Below are 17,188 nucleotides of genomic sequence, written 5' to 3' on the forward strand. Positions count from 1 at the left end.
GTCATCAATTCATAAGATTCAACATTATATTCTGCATCATCATAGTCATTAATCCACATAATGAATGTATTCTTGTAGAAACATTCCTGGCATAAATCCCCCATTACAAAGTTCACTCTTACATCAGTCAGAAATTGACGGCATCTCATACAATTATCTTGCCCAATAACAATCCAGTAATTAAATTTTCTTGTCAATAATTCTCCACTTGGGGCTCTCCTTAATTCCTATTTGAGCATTAAAAGAAATTAAAAGAAGTTTTTTTTTTTTTTTTTTTTTTTCCAATTTGTGGTCCTTTTGTATTTGTTCTTAATTTACTCAGTTACCTATCATATTAGGTTTCCATAATAAATCATGCATACATTTTCAGAACCAATAACCCACTTAAATGAAGTTCAAAAATAATAAATATAGAAAATAAAAACTTTAAAACATATGTATGTAACCCCCCTTTTTTATTTTAATTTATATTATTATTTTTTATAATATCATATCATATTCACTGTAATAAAAAGACAATTGTTTACCAGAGTTTCCAAAAGGTTGTCACCGTTTCCTAACAAAACAGCAATGCAGGTAGAATCATTCTTAAAGTTATCCATGGTATATCACTCAACTGTTCACCCTTCGTGGCACTCTGTTGAAATGCCATATATTTCAGAAGTAAAGTCTCAGACCTTATGCACCAGAGGAGTGCTACGTCCGGTCAAGGTCTTTCGATGAATCCCTCTTTCAATGAGCACTTGTTTGTCCTCTTCTTCTCTACTCCTACTAATGCCCAACCACCTGCATGATAATATTATCGACTGTAGAATAACAGATTTTTAATAAACTTCTTATCAGTCCTCCAAGGCCCTTTAGTTCTCACAAAATCAAAATCCCAATGAAAGCTCCTACTAGTAAAATAACATAGAGTATAAATTATCCATTGTCTGTATCCTGAATGTAATTTAATATATTGTCGTCTAGCTACTGTCCAATACAATGGGTACGGAGTCATTCATTTCCCTTTATCTTCTTCAGCATAATTCTCTCTATTATCCATATATATGGGCTCATACGAATAGACTTCTTAAGCCAACATACCATTAATTCCTTAATTAATATCAAATCTACTAAAATAACTATCTAAAGGCATATTTAAATAAGCCTTGTCTTCCTGTAAAGTAATAAACAGTCCATAAGCTTCTGTCAATGGTCAAAACCTTTTTGACATCTAGAATGCCACTGATATTAACTGACATTTTATAATTAGGTTTTGATATAGTCATAACATTATGGTATTCTGGGATTTCCTTAGAAATAGAACAAAATAATCTGCTATCCTTTACCTGAAATCTCATCCAAAATACAGGAAAAGGATAGTAAGTGCTTAGCCCGGTATTTTTATATTTAATATTTTTATTTTTATCTTTTATACTCATCCCATCATGAGATTCTCTGTTTTTCATCTAAAATTTTTGGGCTTTAATGCTTTCCACAGTAATGCTCTACAAAATATTAGTTCCTGTATCACCAAATAAATAAATAATAAATAATACAAATGAACTGTATTATGATTTGATCTCTTTCAGTTAATTTTCAGTAAGAACATTTTCCCACAAGAGTTCTCAATCCTTTTGAATATAAACTAATTCATTCTGTAGTTTCACCTAACCAATATTAATGTATAATAATATATTAATATTAACCTATGTCAATATATAAACCAATTTATCCATGCAAATGGATCCCATAATTTTTTGTAGTTTCACACATTGTATATTTATTGTCATTATAATATTTTTCACAGTTTCTTTGGAATGCACTTTTAGGATCATACAACCCATATATTACACATCGTTTTATTTAGTTGCAGTAATCTGGGTTTCTTTATTTGGCTTAACACTGTCCTCAGTATTGCTCATGTAACACCCTAATATCTCTCTAGGTCCAATATAGAGTATATGCTGCAGGCAGTGCCAAATCCAAATTCTCTTTATCCGTGAAATGTTACATGGGCTTGACCTTATTCTACATTTCACTAATGTATCTTTCCCCACTGTATATATATATATATATATATATATATATATATATATATATATATTTTTTTTTTTTTTTTTTAATTATTATTATTATTTCCTCACATTGGCTACATTCTTGCAATGTTTTTAGCTCCCATGACCCTGAAAAAAAATTACACTATAGTACAGTGGGAAACTTCTGTAACAGTAATCTCCTCAACCACAATCAATTTTGTAGTGAAATCAATTATTGGCCAAATTCCAGTTAAAATCACAACCCCTGTTATACTAATAATACCGTCAGACAAGGTTGTGGTATACAGGCTTGTCGCCAGCGTTGTATTTTCCTGGCCCATTTCTCTCTCTCGTCTAAGTCTTGTAATTTCATCATTCCTGAGAGAAAAATAAGAATAATAATAACACAATAATTCAAACCACCCCCCTTCTGAACCTTTTGTCAATTTACTCACTACTTAATCGTGTGCCAATTCAATGTCAACTGCACATGCTAGAATTTGTGGTTCAGAAGTGGTGGTCATGTTTAAAACAACTTTTAACATTAGTTTAATTCAGACAAGACTGCTGTAACCCCTCCATAATTGCCTTCTTGCTCGGAGATAATACAGCAGCTTGCTGGCTGTTCTGTCTCCATAATGCAATCGGACACACAGAACTCTGCTTCTTTGCACTATTAGTTGAAATTAGTTAAAATGGCAACGCACATTGCTATTTGAGTCATCAGATTCTCCTCGTCTCAAAAAATCAATTCTAGGTGCCATTATTCACTCACCTATATTACTTTATAATAGTGTTTTAGCAACGGTGCCCACAGACCAGATAATTCCAGTTCCCTTATCTGGCCAGCATGCTTTGACCTTCATGTCAAAGCAAGTTTTCAAGCACTCCAGCTCCATTCCCAGACCTTTGGGGTCAACGGGAGCCATTTACTTTGAATGTCATCCATATTTCTCTTAATACGGTATGACCATAGATAATCGACGCCTGATCCCAGCTGTTGTTGATAAGTCATGTTATCAACTTGCAATCTTGAACCTTCAATTTTGCCTTTACTAGAGAAATCAACAAAGGTCTTGTCACAAGACCAAACTTTATGTCTGCCATGTACCAGCAATTTATGGTATTTAATGTCATCGAGACATACATCGCATTTAATCACATATTCCCTGTCCACAAACAATCACAAACTGTTTACTTTACTCCAAGCCGCTGTGTCATTATTACTTCAACTTTAGGGAAACTAATTCTACATTTTTGGCAGTGAACTCACAAAGCTGCTTTAATTTCTCCAGGAGTTTTGTAATCTTGATCTCTCTGTATTTTTGGCATAGTTAGAGGTTTACTAATCTTTTTTGTATTTTTTTTATTATTATTATTGCTTTTTAATTCCTCCCTGGATTTGGGGTTGCTTATCGCTAGTGCTTCCCACCACAGTTATTCTTCAAAACTACCACAAACAGCACATATACACCTATGCTATATAACATTTCAGTTTAACAGGTTTAAGCAATCTACCTGTCTGTCTGGCTTTTTCAGGCTCAATATCCTTCGCTATATAATTATCAACGCATCTCGTCCTTAGATTAGTTTAAATTCTAATCACACCTCTCTGGTTATTAATCTCAACCAATTTAACAAGATCATCCTAATCTCATTGATAATTTTCCTGCTTGAGTTAAATTTTCTTTTCCTTGGTTTTTAACCAAGACCAAATTCCTCTTACTCCAGAGACCATTATCTGCTAATTCCACATTGTTTATCAACTATTTAATTATTTTATCATTCTTAGTTATTAAATCTTTAAATGGTTTATTTTTATGTTTATTGTCTAACCTGATCCAGACGTGATCTCCTACTCGGCAAAAGTCTTCTGGCTGGTCTTTTGACGTTTGATCTCTGTAAGATTAATATAAAACATTAAATCTTCCATATATTCATCCCCTCTATCATGATTACAACTGGCCCGTTTCCAGCTTTTTATAATCCCTATAGATCTCTCAGCTGTTGCGTTTGACTCTGGGCAATATCTTATAGTTTTAATTGAACTGATATGTTTTTAGTTACAAAGTCTTCAAACTGTTCTCCTATAAAATATGTGCCATTGTCAACCCTAATTTTTTTCTGGCCGGCCCCAAGCTACCAGTAATTTATTGACATCTTTAATAATTGCATTTGCTTTTGTCTCTTTTAAAGGCTTTCCCAAAATTTGGCTCGTAAAGCCATCTACTACCATCAATAGATATTTATTACAATCTTTAGACCTCGGGATCAAAGGTCCAGCGATGTCCAAAGATCATTCCTGGTTAACTCTGTCTGGTATAATACCTCCAAATATGGTATAATACCTAGGAATATCCTGGCTGATTTATCACTGTAACATAAAAAATCACTTATTATTTTTTGTATATCTTGCCAAAATGTTGCATGTTCAATTTGCTTACCTTTTGACTTGGTGTAACCGTTGTCAGTCCAGATTTGCAAATTGTCAATAATTCCTGTTGCAACTGCAATCCGTCACTATTATGGCCTGTAAATATCCAAGTTTTTCAGTGTTTTCAAAGCCTGGAACACTGCCATGAGCTCTGCGTACTGTCCTGTGCCTTGCACTACTCCCTCTTTTGAAGCTATGACCTTGTTGCTCTGTTTCAGAATCAAAAGCCCAGTGAGCTTCCTTGTCTGCAGCCGTTTTTGAGCCATCTGTGAAAACAACTGTATTTTTATAAAGCTCTAATTTCTTTTTCTGTCATTTTTTAAGTTCTTTTTGTCTGATTTTCATATCTGGATCTAGAAGCATTTCCCATCTCTGCCATCAGCTATTAAGCGCACGGTCATCCTTTACATTGTTTTGGAGAGATGAGCTACTAGATACTGCTGTTTTCATGTTAACAAATATTATTTGGCCCCTTGCCAGGCCTTTCAACTCGGAAATATCGTTTTCTAAGTGCTGCCAGCTGCTTCTTCACACCAGTAAATTTAAGTGGTTCTTGGATCTCCCAGCTTCCAGTCATAATTTTAACAGGTATGTTACTTGTCTTTACTCTTACTATTAATTGGTAACCTGTTTCGTCTGTTTCCGAGTCAGCCTCTAAATTTTTCTCATCATTTCTTCCTTCCAGCTGTCCTGAGTTTAATATAGCTGTTTTAATTTCTATCAACGATTCTTCAGTTTTTTTTTTTTTTTTTCATTTCAATTGTCCACCTTTGATAGTCTCATAAATAAGTTTAGACATCTGACTAAAGCGAGGGATTAAGTCTCTATAACATAACCCGGTAACCCCATTGTTTGCTGGCTCTGTCTAACTGTTTTTGGGGTCTCAAGTTGATTTACTCTGACTTTCATTGACTAAGTAACCACTCTGTTACATGCTGAAATCCAAAATCCCAAAAATTAAACTATAGCTATCAGTCATTAATTTTTTCTTTTTTCTATTTATTTTCAAACCTGCCTCCGCAAGTCGTTTCAACAATTCTGTTCCAAGGTTTATGTGTTCTCGTTATCCATTTGACACAATTACTATGTTGTCTATATAAAGTTCAACGTCTAAATCTTTCAGCATTTCACACCTTAGCCTACCAATTGAAAAGTTTTAGGCGAGTTTTAATAACCCATCAACAAACGTCGGTAAATCAATTTTCGAATAAAAACGTCCATCTCGTATTTTGTTTAACTGTATCTTACGCGTTAATTACATAACGTTTATCCGGTCTTGTTAAACGATTCAAAGCCTCAAAGTTTGTAAGAAATCTATATGTCCCGTTCGGTTTCACAGCTAACTGGATTTGCCAGTTAGTAATAGCTCTTTTAACTTGTTTTATAACTCCCTGTTCTTCAAGCTCTTTTATGGTTAAAGTTAGTTCAGCCATTCCGTTTTTATTCATTGGGTATCTCCTTTGTGGTTTATGAATTCCACTCTCAATAACATGTGCAAACGTATCATTTACTTTGCCGCAGTCATTTTTGCTCCGTACATATGAAGTTTTACATAGCTCTGACATTAACTGGTCCTTAGCCCATTGTGAACCTTTAATTTCATTTCAGATTCTTCTTAATTCTTGCTCATAATTAACCGGCTTTAATCTTAAAACCTTTTTCAGATCTTTTGCTGCTAATAAATTTTCAGAACTTCTAATCACAGTAATTCCATATCATTCACCTGTTTTTTTTTCCATTCTAACTTGTCCGTCATTTGTTAGTACCTGTATCGTACTATTTATCTCTAAAGGCTCAGTTGACATTCATGCATGTGTCAATCAAATAGTACTCTGTTCCATGAATATTAATATATACATTTTCATTTTCTTCTTTAACTTTTGGGTCACACAGTCTCTGTTTCAACTGGCCAGCTAACCTTCATTCTGTATCAGAGTTGACTCGCTCCTTCTTAGTTTTACATGTTTCCTCGTCATTCAATTTAGAGCGTTTTTCCATCTTTTGATTTACCTTAGTCCTCCTAATCTTTTTTCCGTTTTGATTTTTATTCTTAAGGTCTTCAATTATATTAGTTCGTTCTGCGGGGGTCATATTTTCCCATTTTTCACTTCTGTGAAGTTTTCTCCCTCCCTGTGCATACAGGTTTCCTTTTTTTTTTCTGTCTGAGACGTCTGTCTATTTCCAGTGAACTGGTTAACCTTCCTTGTTTCACCGTAATATCCTGCTTCATATTTATTTATGTATTTTATTATTATTATTATTTATTTTTAAATCTTTCTGGCCTTTGGAATTTATTGTTATTATAATTATTTTTAAACTGTAACCCTTAAGCTTGTTTATTTTGCGATGTAAATTTCCTCATGGTTTTAACATGTTTTGTACCAAGATCATACTCAGCTAGTTTTTCTTCTGTTTTTCTCTAGTCGCATTATTCATCAGGGTAACTAAATTACGCCTACATGCCTCAGCAACGGAACTTTGTCAGTATTAGGGATCTCCTGTTCTATAGAAAGCCAAATTTCTAATAAAGTTATATGCTCTTTTCTGGGCATTAATGAGGGTTTTTGTCCATTCTTTAATTTTGTCATCTATACCTGTCAAATTCCTCAACTTATCCAAACCCTCTGAGGATATGAGTTGACCTGTACGTGTCTGCACTAACCTCGTAGCGGCATCTCGGCGCAGCTGCATATTCTCAGCCGCTTTCATTAGGCTATCTGTTCTGTAGCCTATATGCACTCTGGTCTTCGTGCGACTTCTTATTTCCTACCTGTTTTCTAACTGCTTCTGTTAATTGTAATTCCAGCAATTTCGCATGTACACTATTCTGGTTTTCTTCAGTTTCTTGTGGAGTTACTGTACAACTTCAATTGTCTGTAAGAAGTTGTAAATCCAGGAGTTGCTCGCCGATCCTGACTGTTTGTCCTTGCTTTGCGACCTGACCATCACTACCCTAATTAATTCTGTCCTTCAGTCCTATTACTGCCGCCCATTTTAATATTTCTATTACTTTTTCCAGATTTTTATTTCTGATTGAACTAGGCTTTTTCCAGTTCTTTAACTATTTTTCTATTAATTGGTTTGTCACTTTGTTATTCCATCTGGCCTCTTCTTTTATTCCGCAGTCTAGATTCTTTGTAAATATATTCTGTTTCTCTACTTTCACTTCTCTTCAAAATTATCTTCAAAATATAGTGAAGAATCTGACCTGTCTGAGTCATATACAACTCCGACACCTCGGATTCATCTTCAGACTCTGCCTGACGCTGTTGTTGTTGTTTTTTTCTGTCCCCTGCAGGACCATTCCCGACGGCTGAGAGAATCCTGGCTGGTTGTTGTCTTCCCTTTTCTCAATAATTTTTTCAAGTTCATCCTGATTTATGTTAGTCAATAATACATTTATGGTCAATTGACCTTCCTGTGACATATCTGTAATTCCCAATAGTATGCCTTCTAATACTGAATTAACCGGGTGTTTAAATTGTCCTGTTTCCATTAAAGTCATATGTATTTAATTTCTTGTCTGTGTAGTGTTTCTTTTATTACTGCTGTTGTTGTTAATATCCTGGCCTCTAACCAGGACCGTTCTGCACTACAGAATTAGTCTCTGTAATCAGTCATTACTGTATGCGCTACATAATTCCGCTGCGGACGGCCAGAGGTTATTCTCACTGTCGCTGTGTGTTGCGGTCCGAGCTGGGCTCTCATACTTTCAATCTCCTGGAATGCCTGTTTACCTAATTTATTGAAAATTGACCCAGCTATTCCAGAGCAAGTTAATATTTGTTTATTTCCATTTAGTATTACAACGCCCTCTTCAATTCTTTCGATTAAACTGTCTCTAATAAGTAGTCTTATTCTGCCTATTTGTAGCTCGTATCATTCTGGTATTAGGGTGTTTCTATGAGCAATGATAATAACACTATTGGTGGGAAGCCAAAGTAGTAATTCTCCTGGGTCCGTTACCTGGATGGATGTCTCTGCCTGTAAGGCTAGTTTCTGCCATCCTAATACATGAGAATCGCCTCATGTATATTCTTGAATAAAAATATTGCTGGATTTTTCTTTAGCTTTTGCTGCCATAGCTTAGCCTCTTTAATATGACTCTACTTAGCAGTTTCTTTCGCCTTGTTATAGGCCTGTTACTGTTATCTTCACTCTTTATTTCTTATGTGCACATTTAACCCTTTCTGGGCTGCCCTTTCTGGGCTATTTAACATTAAGCTTCTACCCTTTCTGGGCTATTTAACAGTAAGCTTCTACCCTTTCTGGGCTGTATTCATAACAGTATGCTTTTACCCTTTCTGGGCTGTATTCATAACAGTAAGCTTCTACCCTTTCTGGGCTGTATTCATAACAGTAAGCTTCTACCCTTTCTGGGCTGTATTCATAACAGTAAGCTTCTACCCTTTCTGGGCTGTATTCATAGCAGTAAGCTTCTACCCTTTCTGGGCTGTATTCATAACAGTAAGCTTCTACCCTTTCTGGGCTGTATTCATAACAGTAAGCTTTTACCCTTTCTGGGCTGTATTCATAACAGTAAGCTTCTACCCTTTCTGGGCTGTATTCATAACAGTAAGCTTTTACCCTTTCTGGGCTGTATTCATAACAGTAAGCTTCTACCCTTTCTGGGCTGTATTCATAGCAGTAAGCTTCTACCCTTTCTGGGCTGTATTCGCAAATACTGGTCCACCCTTTCTGGGTGTTTCGTCTATTTCCACCCTTTCGGGGCTTTTTCACCGCTTAGTCGTCTTTTTATGTAGTAATTTATAATAGTAAACTATGCTTACTCTATTAGCCAAGCGCTCAATTGTCTAATTCTGGCCAGTAATTAGACAATTAAAGCACGTTGGGCGCCATGTTTTTTGGTGTCTCCTTTATCTATACACCTTTTACCTATTTCTTTATTATTCTCAGGTAGGTAAGGAAAGTCGACCCTGGACAAAACTATAAGCATTTCAAAAATACTTACATCTTGCTCAGTAGACTTCCCTGTGGTCAGTTCTTGCTTACGGCTCTTAAATTACTACTCTTGCAGACCATAACTTGTCAATAATAAAATACAAGTTTTATTAAAATTAACAAAAGTTATATCAAAGTACAATAGTAAAGTTAAAAAAACCAAGGTATAATCAGCTGGTATCAGGCGTCGAGGGATACTGTGCTTGTTCAGTATCCGTCTGTCGAGTCTCTCTCTCTGTCTTTTATACCCAGACGTCGAACGCTGGTTCTTCTGATGTCATCACCTGGAGTGCTGCCAACTCCTCTGCCGAGGCTTTCAGTTGTTTACTTCACATTGCTTTAGCCCTTTTCCTCTTCTTTTTCCTCTTAACAGTCGGTGAAATACACCTTAAATACTATATTGTCCATTTATCATAAAAACTATTTCTAATACATAAGTGTTTCTACTCTAAATCAGTCACTACATACATTTCATGCAAGTAAGCAGTTTTCTTAATGTTAGTGAAGTTACACAATACATTTTCCATATAGCATTAATCACAGGGTTACATCTTTGTACTTAAGCAAAAGCATTATTACTACTTAGGTTACAGTACATCTGTATAGCACAATATAACTTTATAGCAAATTAAGCATTAATCAAGACAGTACAATTGCAAAATCATCATCTCCATTAACAAAGTACTGCTGGAGAAGTGTCAGTCAAACCCTCTCACTCAATGAACCATGCAATCGTCAGTCACAGTGGGCATTTTAGTTCCTATTCATGGTGTCTTTAAATACATTATGGAAGTGTACTTTTTCACTTAGGTATATTTGTGTATTTTATATGAAAGACCTATAGATTTGGATGTTTTTAATACCATTTATTCACGTAAAATAAAAAGTCTTTGTGATTAAGAAGAGTGAGTAAAATTGAGAGGGATTCCATGACAAATGCATTTTTAACAGTCACTTGTTGCCACCTGGTGGGGTAACGTGTAATAGATAAAAACGGCCTAACAGTAAAAGGGGTGGAACCATAACTTTTAACGATTAATTATGCAGTTCCAATGGATGAAGGCAGGGCTCAACCTCAGTTGGGCCAGTGATTCAAATTTTGATTAAACAAAAAATGAATAAAAGTAAAAGACAAGAAAATGGGCCTATAAAATAAGCATAGATATTGTTTTAATTGTCTTTGTTAAATTTAACCTCAATAATAGGTTAATGACAGCAAAAGCTACTAGATTAACTTATTTTTTATATTGTTAGACAAATAAAAAGTAAGTAATAAAATAGTTACAAATAATGAAATTACAAGTAATAGCACAAATAAAAATAAAAGAACAAACATAAATGAAATAAATGGTGTTTTTCAAGTTTTTCATGTAGGTTTAAACAAGATTTTCAGGGTACAAGTTATAATCTAATATATAACTATAGAATAGATTAAACTTTATTAAAAATGTATCAGTCAAGAGCAGTTACAGATGCATAAAAATGTTTTTAACATTAAAATACGTTAAATACTGTGGAATTATAAAAAAAATTAAGACACATTAAACCTGAAATTAAACCTGCCAGTAGGTGGCAGCAAATCACTGTTAATGAGCAAATCATTGCGATTCAACCGATTAATTCAAGCGGCTGATTCACTCAGGAAGTGTTGCTCAGGGACGCAAAACAATTCTGAGGACTTTGGAACCATTTTCGTTGGCGAAATACAGCGAAACAGATGATTTGGTGTCTAAAATGTTAGTCACTTGACATTAAGTTCTTATTTATTAAACTGTACGCTGAATAAAATCATCACATTTGTAATCATGATAATATTTGGAGAAAAACAGCACTCTTTGTGTAATTTTAGTTAACATAGATATTCAGTTATATAAATATATAATATATAAAGGGGCATATTTGAATTTTGAGGCGTTAAGACTAAATCACGTGTGCAAGTCTAACCTACTAGACTACGTCACGTAGTGCATCCGTGAACAGAATGGGTGTTTTTTTTTTTTTTTTTTTTTTTTTTTTTATGAGATGCATACTCCATATCAGATCTACATATAATGCACACCCTACAGCACTGGCCCGATGGGGAAAGTGACCGTTCCATCTACTGTCCCGAGCGTCATTCACACTAGCCTCGGGTAATCAGGCAGTACTTACTGTCGATCCGTGGAAGGGCCCCTCAAGAGGTAAAGCCCAGGGGCCCCATATAGTCTTAATGCGGCCCTGGCCAGGGGCATTTATATTGCGAGGAAATTCTTGGACTGGCGAAAGACATTCTAGAGGCAAAAGCTTTTGAAGTGACTTGACATACAGCCAAGTATGGTGACCCATACTCGGAATTCGTGCTCTGCTTTTAACCCATCCAAAGTGCACACACACAGCAGTGAACACACACACAGAGCAGTGGGCAGCCATTTATGATGTCGATTGAGAGTCCAACTCTCTAACCATTAGGCCACAACTTTTTTTTTGTTTTGTTTTTTTTGCAAAAAAGAACGAATGTCCTGAAGGCAAAGCAGTTCCGACCGTAAACGATGACGACCCGCGATCTGGCGGTGTTATTCCCATGACCCACCCGGCAGCGTGCGGGAAACCACGAGTCTTTGGGTTCCGGGGGGAGTATGGTTGCAAAGCTGAAACTTAAAGGAATAGATGGAAGGGCACCACCAGGAGTGGAGCCTGCGGCTTAATTTGACTCAACACGGGAGACCTCACTCGGCCCAGACACGGAAAGGATTGACAGATTGATAGCTCTTTCTCGATTCTGTGAGTGGTGGTGCATGGCCGTTCTTAGTTGGTGGAGCGATTTGTCTGGTTCATTCCGATAACGAATGAGACTCTGGCTTGTTAAATATTTAGTTAACTTCAGCAAAACTTGTATTAAAAGCATTTTTATTAAGTTAGACTTACATTGGTTCCGATTGAGAGTTCCTATAAATCTTTGATTATGGGTGTATAACATATATGTCATCAGCAGAGTCTAATATCAAAACATTGGATGTCATGCAAGCTCAGGCTCTAAGGATATGTAGTGGATCTTTTAAAACATCCCCGGTATCTTCTATGCAAGTGGAAATGGGTGAGATGCCCATCAAGATGGGTACAGAGGATCAGAAGGGTACAACTGATGTTAGCATACTGGATTAAAGTGAAGGTTTATAGCCACCCAGCTAAAGCTAACTTAAAAGATTGCTGGGAACATGGAAAGTCCAATTACAAAAGTTTTGGGTGGATTGGCGATGCGAAAGCTGAGAATATTGGGTTACATAAATTACAGTACTGTTCAACGGTTTCACTCTCTCTTATTCCACCATGGTTTTTCCCTATACCAGATGTAGATTTAGGCATTCATAAGGAAATCAAAAGTAAGGCAAAGGAAGTAGCAGTGAGGGATATTGTTAAATATTATCTGGATATGCAGTTCTCTGACTATACATTCATATTTACAGATGGTTCTAAGGATCCAAAGACAGGACACACTGGGTCAGTATATATACCAAAGAATGGGTTAATATGTCAGGAAAGAATAACAGATAATTTATCAGTATACACAACAGAGCTGGTTGCAATTTTGTTGGCCTTGGAATGGGTAGAGGGAAATGAATCAAAAAACTCAGTGATTATATTTGATAGTTATTCAGCTTTAGAAAGCATAAAAACTGGGAAATCTATAAGAAATTATATAATTCATAAAATTTGTATGGTTTTGCATAAGTTAAAAATCAGGTTTCTCTGGGTACCTGCACATGTTGGAGTGAAAGGGAATGAGGAGGTTGATAAACTTGCAAAACAAACACTGAAACACAATAGAATATTACAAGTTACATATAGTAAATCTGAAGCTAAAACATTCATTAAAGCATATGCAAGATCAAAATGACAGGAGTATTGGGTGGATCAAGATAAAGGGAGGCATTTATATAATATACAACCAGAAGTGGATATAGGAAGGACAGAGTGTAGGGGTAGAAGAGAAGAAAGTATAATTAGACGGTTAAGAATAGGACACACTGGGCTCAATTCTTCATTGAAGATAATAGGGAAACATCCAACAGGAAACTGCCAATATTGTAGTCATTGAGAAACTGTAGAGCATATTTTATTTCAGTGCACAAAGTACAGCCAAGAAAGAAACCAGCTTTTTCAGTTTCTCAGAAGTGTCAATCAGAATAATTTCACAATGCAAGGTTTATTAGGGAAAGCATCCAGTAACATTCATCAATTTGTTATTAAGTTTCTTAGAGACACAGACTTAGCCAGTAGGATTACATTTATTTTTTTTTTTTTAAGATCCAATATCTCCTGATTCACACTCCAGCCCAGTCGTTGGCGGTAATGCACCGTTAAGTTGGTTTGCCAACCGCCAAAAAAAAACAAAAGAAGAAGAAGTTCCTATCAATTGTTGTAGGTGAGGCCTTAATTAGTGGGACACGCAAGAGACATGACGCCTCCACTTTTTGCAGATGATGGGGCTCTGTGGAAGAGGGGGAGAAATATGGATTATGTAGTTGGGAAAGTGCAAGGAGCTGTAGATAAAGTGGTGGAGTGGGGGAAAGAATGGGGATGTAGGTTCTCAGTGGAAAAAACCCAAAGTGTTTTCTTTACTAATAAAAGAATAGATGAAAGATTGAAAATAAGGATGTATGGGAAAGAAATAGAAAGAGTAGGAACATTCAAATTCTTGGGGGTTCTTTTTGATTCCCATTTAACATGGGCAGATCATATAAGAAGAATAGTGGAAAAAAGTAATAAATGTAATGAGATGCTTGACTGGTAGAGAATGGGGGGCAAGTTGCCAAGCACTGAAACGAATTTATGTGGCCCTGATAAGATCTACGGTGGACTATGGCAGTATAGTGTATTCTTCAGCAGCTAGATCCCATTTGAAACATTTGGATGTGATCCAGGCTCAGGCGTTGAGATTGTGTAGTGGAGCTTTTAAGACATCACCTGTCTCAGCTATTCAGGTAGAGGTAGGAGAGATGCCATTGGAACTGAGGAGACGGCATATAATAGCAAACTACTGGGTTAACTTGCAGGGGCATAATGACTCGCACCCCACAAAAGAAGTGTTGAAGGAATGCTGGAGGAAAGAGGGAAGTAAAAAGGATAACTTTGGTTATTTGGGGAACAAAACAGCAAAAGAGCTTGGGGTATCTGATATGAAAATCAGTTCTTCAATAGTACATCCAGTCATAGCCCCATGGAAGATGAGATGTCCAGAGGTAGATTGGTATTTGTTAGAGGTGAAAAGGAAAGAAGAAAGTGCTGATCTGGTTGGGGTGTTTAATGATTATATTACTGAAGTATATAAAAACTTTACTCAAATATATACAGATGGCACTAAGAACCCTGAAACAGGGGTAACAGGAATGGGTGTGGTGGTTCCAGCAAGAGGAATTGAAATCAATAGAAGAACATCTAATCATTTAGCAGTATGTACAGTGGAGATGGTGGCAATTTTAGTTGCTTTACGTTGGGTGGAAAAAGCAAAAATTAGCAAAGTCATAATATGTTCAGACTCAGCTTCAGCTCTAGTTAGTTTAATATCGTTCCATTCAAGTCGACAGGATATTTTATTTGAAATTCTCTATTCAGTTAGAAGAAAAACACACCAAGGTGGACTGGTTTTTTTTTTTTTGGGTTCCGGCGCACATAGGAGTGGAGGGCAATGAAAAAGTGGACAAGGTTGCAAAGAAGGCATTAAAGAAGGAACATGTAGAAATGCAAATAAGAATCAGTAAAGCAGAAGTAAAATGTATAATCTGGGAAAAAATTAACCAAAAATGGCAAGAAATGTGGGATAGTGAGGAGAAAGGGAGACATTTATACTATATCCAAAAGAGTATTAAAGTAAATAAGGTAGGAGGTGGAGATAGAAAAGAGGAAACGGTACTTACGAGACTAAGGCTGGGACACTGTGCTCTAAATAAAACATTAAGAATGGTGGGGAAACATCAGACAGGTATGTGTGAGGAATGTCAGGAAGAGGAATCGGTGGAACATGTAATTCTACATTGTAGGAAATATCAGAGGGAGAGGGTGATAATGGATAACAGATTTAAAGAACAAGGGGTGCAGAAACTCACTTTAAAAACAGTACTTAGTATGAATGACAGAGCACAGGTGAGAGAATTGTTGTTTTTTTAAAGGATACTGGGCTTTATTATAGGATATAAAGGGTTTCCCCCCTTCCTTTTTTTTTTCTTTTTTTTTTGGATATTATAGATTATACTGTAAACCTACTGACTGATCCACACTCCGGAACAGAAGGTGGCGGTAATGCACCATTAAGCTGGATGCCAACCGCCGTTAAAAAAAAAAAAAAAAAAGAAAGAAAGAAGAAAGACATGACGCCTCTCCTGTAAGCTTCGCGCTCAGATGCACGGTGTATGTGAATGGAGACAAGTAGGTATCGCTGCAGCCCGGAGACCAAGTGGGAGGAACTTTTGCCGCTAGTGGGCGGGACTTTACAAATGGGCGGGGTTTACGCGGAAATTTCACATTGCGTCATTGCCGGGGTGCGCCCGAATGAGGACGGCATAAAGTAGCGATACTAATGAAAAACAGATTTATTGTTTTTCATTGTAGTTTACATTTTATTAACAAGAGGTTATATAATTTTGTGACAACTGCAAACATTCAAGTATATTAAATTATATTAATTTTATAATTATATCAGTATCAAGAAAATGAATGAGTAATTTAGAGCAATAAAATGTTCACTGTATGTTAATGTTTTTCTTTAATGCAAGTTTGAAATCTGAGGGAGAAATTATTTCGATTGTTACAACCCCCTTGGCTCTAGGTGAAACAACATTACAAAAAGCCACACGTGGAAGTAAATTTACAAATAAACATTTAATTGTAAAAAAAAAAAGAAAAAAAAATCTAAATAGTAATACAAGAATTAATAATAATAAAAAAAACATTCCAAGACTTAAGAGGAAAATATTATTGGTACCAAAGTCCAATTTAAGACACTCTTTTCCCCATCTCCTTTTTTATCACCAACTCAATCACAGGTAACACTCCACACCATTAAAAATTCAAGTTTTATTTGTTATATGACATGCAAAAAGCAGTGAAATGTAGGTCTGGCATACTCTTTTTAGACTGTGCAAAAAAAATAAAATAATGAAACAACAGGAAAAAAAATATACTGTATAAAATATACACAATACACTGTATTAAACTACTACATAGATGATTTGTAGAGATGCTACATAGACACTGCTACACAGATGATGTGCAGAGATGTAGACAATGTGCAGTGAGGATGAGTTGCATAGTTAGGTTGTGTCAAAAAAAGTGCAGTGTGCAGAGAGTTTGTCAGGACAGGGGCTCGAACTTGGGTCTCTGATGCCAGAGTCTTAATTTCTACCGCTGAGCCACAGGAGGTAGTTGAACCCAATAGTCAGACGCATTGTAAACTTAACTCAGAAGAGTTTATTCAACAAAAACAGCAAAAGGGAACAAAATATCCTTTGTATAGAGTTAGGTTACAAAACAGGAAAAACCTCAGACCAGAATGGGTCAAAAATAGTAAAATAGTCTCCAAAACAAAAACTCAGAGAAAAAACTGCAAAAACTATTAACAGGAAAACAATTCAAAAATACTTTCAAAGAATAGATCTTAGAACTAGAGCAGACTTACGGCAGCAACTTGCTTAGGAACAATAATAACCAAGCAAAGATACAAAGAAAGTGATCAGCTTAAATAGGCAGCCCAGAATGAGAAACATGTGAAAACAATTACACTGATTACAAAAGGCAC

At 35.9% G+C, this 17,188-nt stretch overlaps 2 protein-coding genes and 1 long non-coding RNA gene across 8 annotated transcripts in view; 2 read left to right on the forward strand and 1 right to left on the reverse strand.

The window, feature by feature from the left end:
• Window positions 1-17,188, forward strand: part of LOC127956062 (gastrula zinc finger protein XlCGF7.1) — a 148,087-nt gene that overhangs the window by 122,128 nt on the left and 8,771 nt on the right. The window lies entirely within an intron of this gene.
• Window positions 1-17,188, reverse strand: part of LOC127955947 (zinc finger protein OZF-like) — a 171,886-nt gene that overhangs the window by 83,074 nt on the left and 71,624 nt on the right. The gene's annotated exons all lie outside the window — the stretch shown is intronic.
• Window positions 3,747-7,970, forward strand: LOC127956103 (uncharacterized). The gene is made up of 2 exons (XR_008153465.1): window positions 3,747-5,043; window positions 7,754-7,970. It is a non-coding gene; the product is annotated as an uncharacterized LOC127956103 (long non-coding RNA).

The sequence above is a fragment of the Carassius gibelio genome, chromosome B4 (genome assembly GCF_023724105.1).
Source record: "Carassius gibelio isolate Cgi1373 ecotype wild population from Czech Republic chromosome B4, carGib1.2-hapl.c, whole genome shotgun sequence".
NCBI lineage: Eukaryota > Metazoa > Chordata > Actinopteri > Cypriniformes > Cyprinidae > Carassius > Carassius gibelio.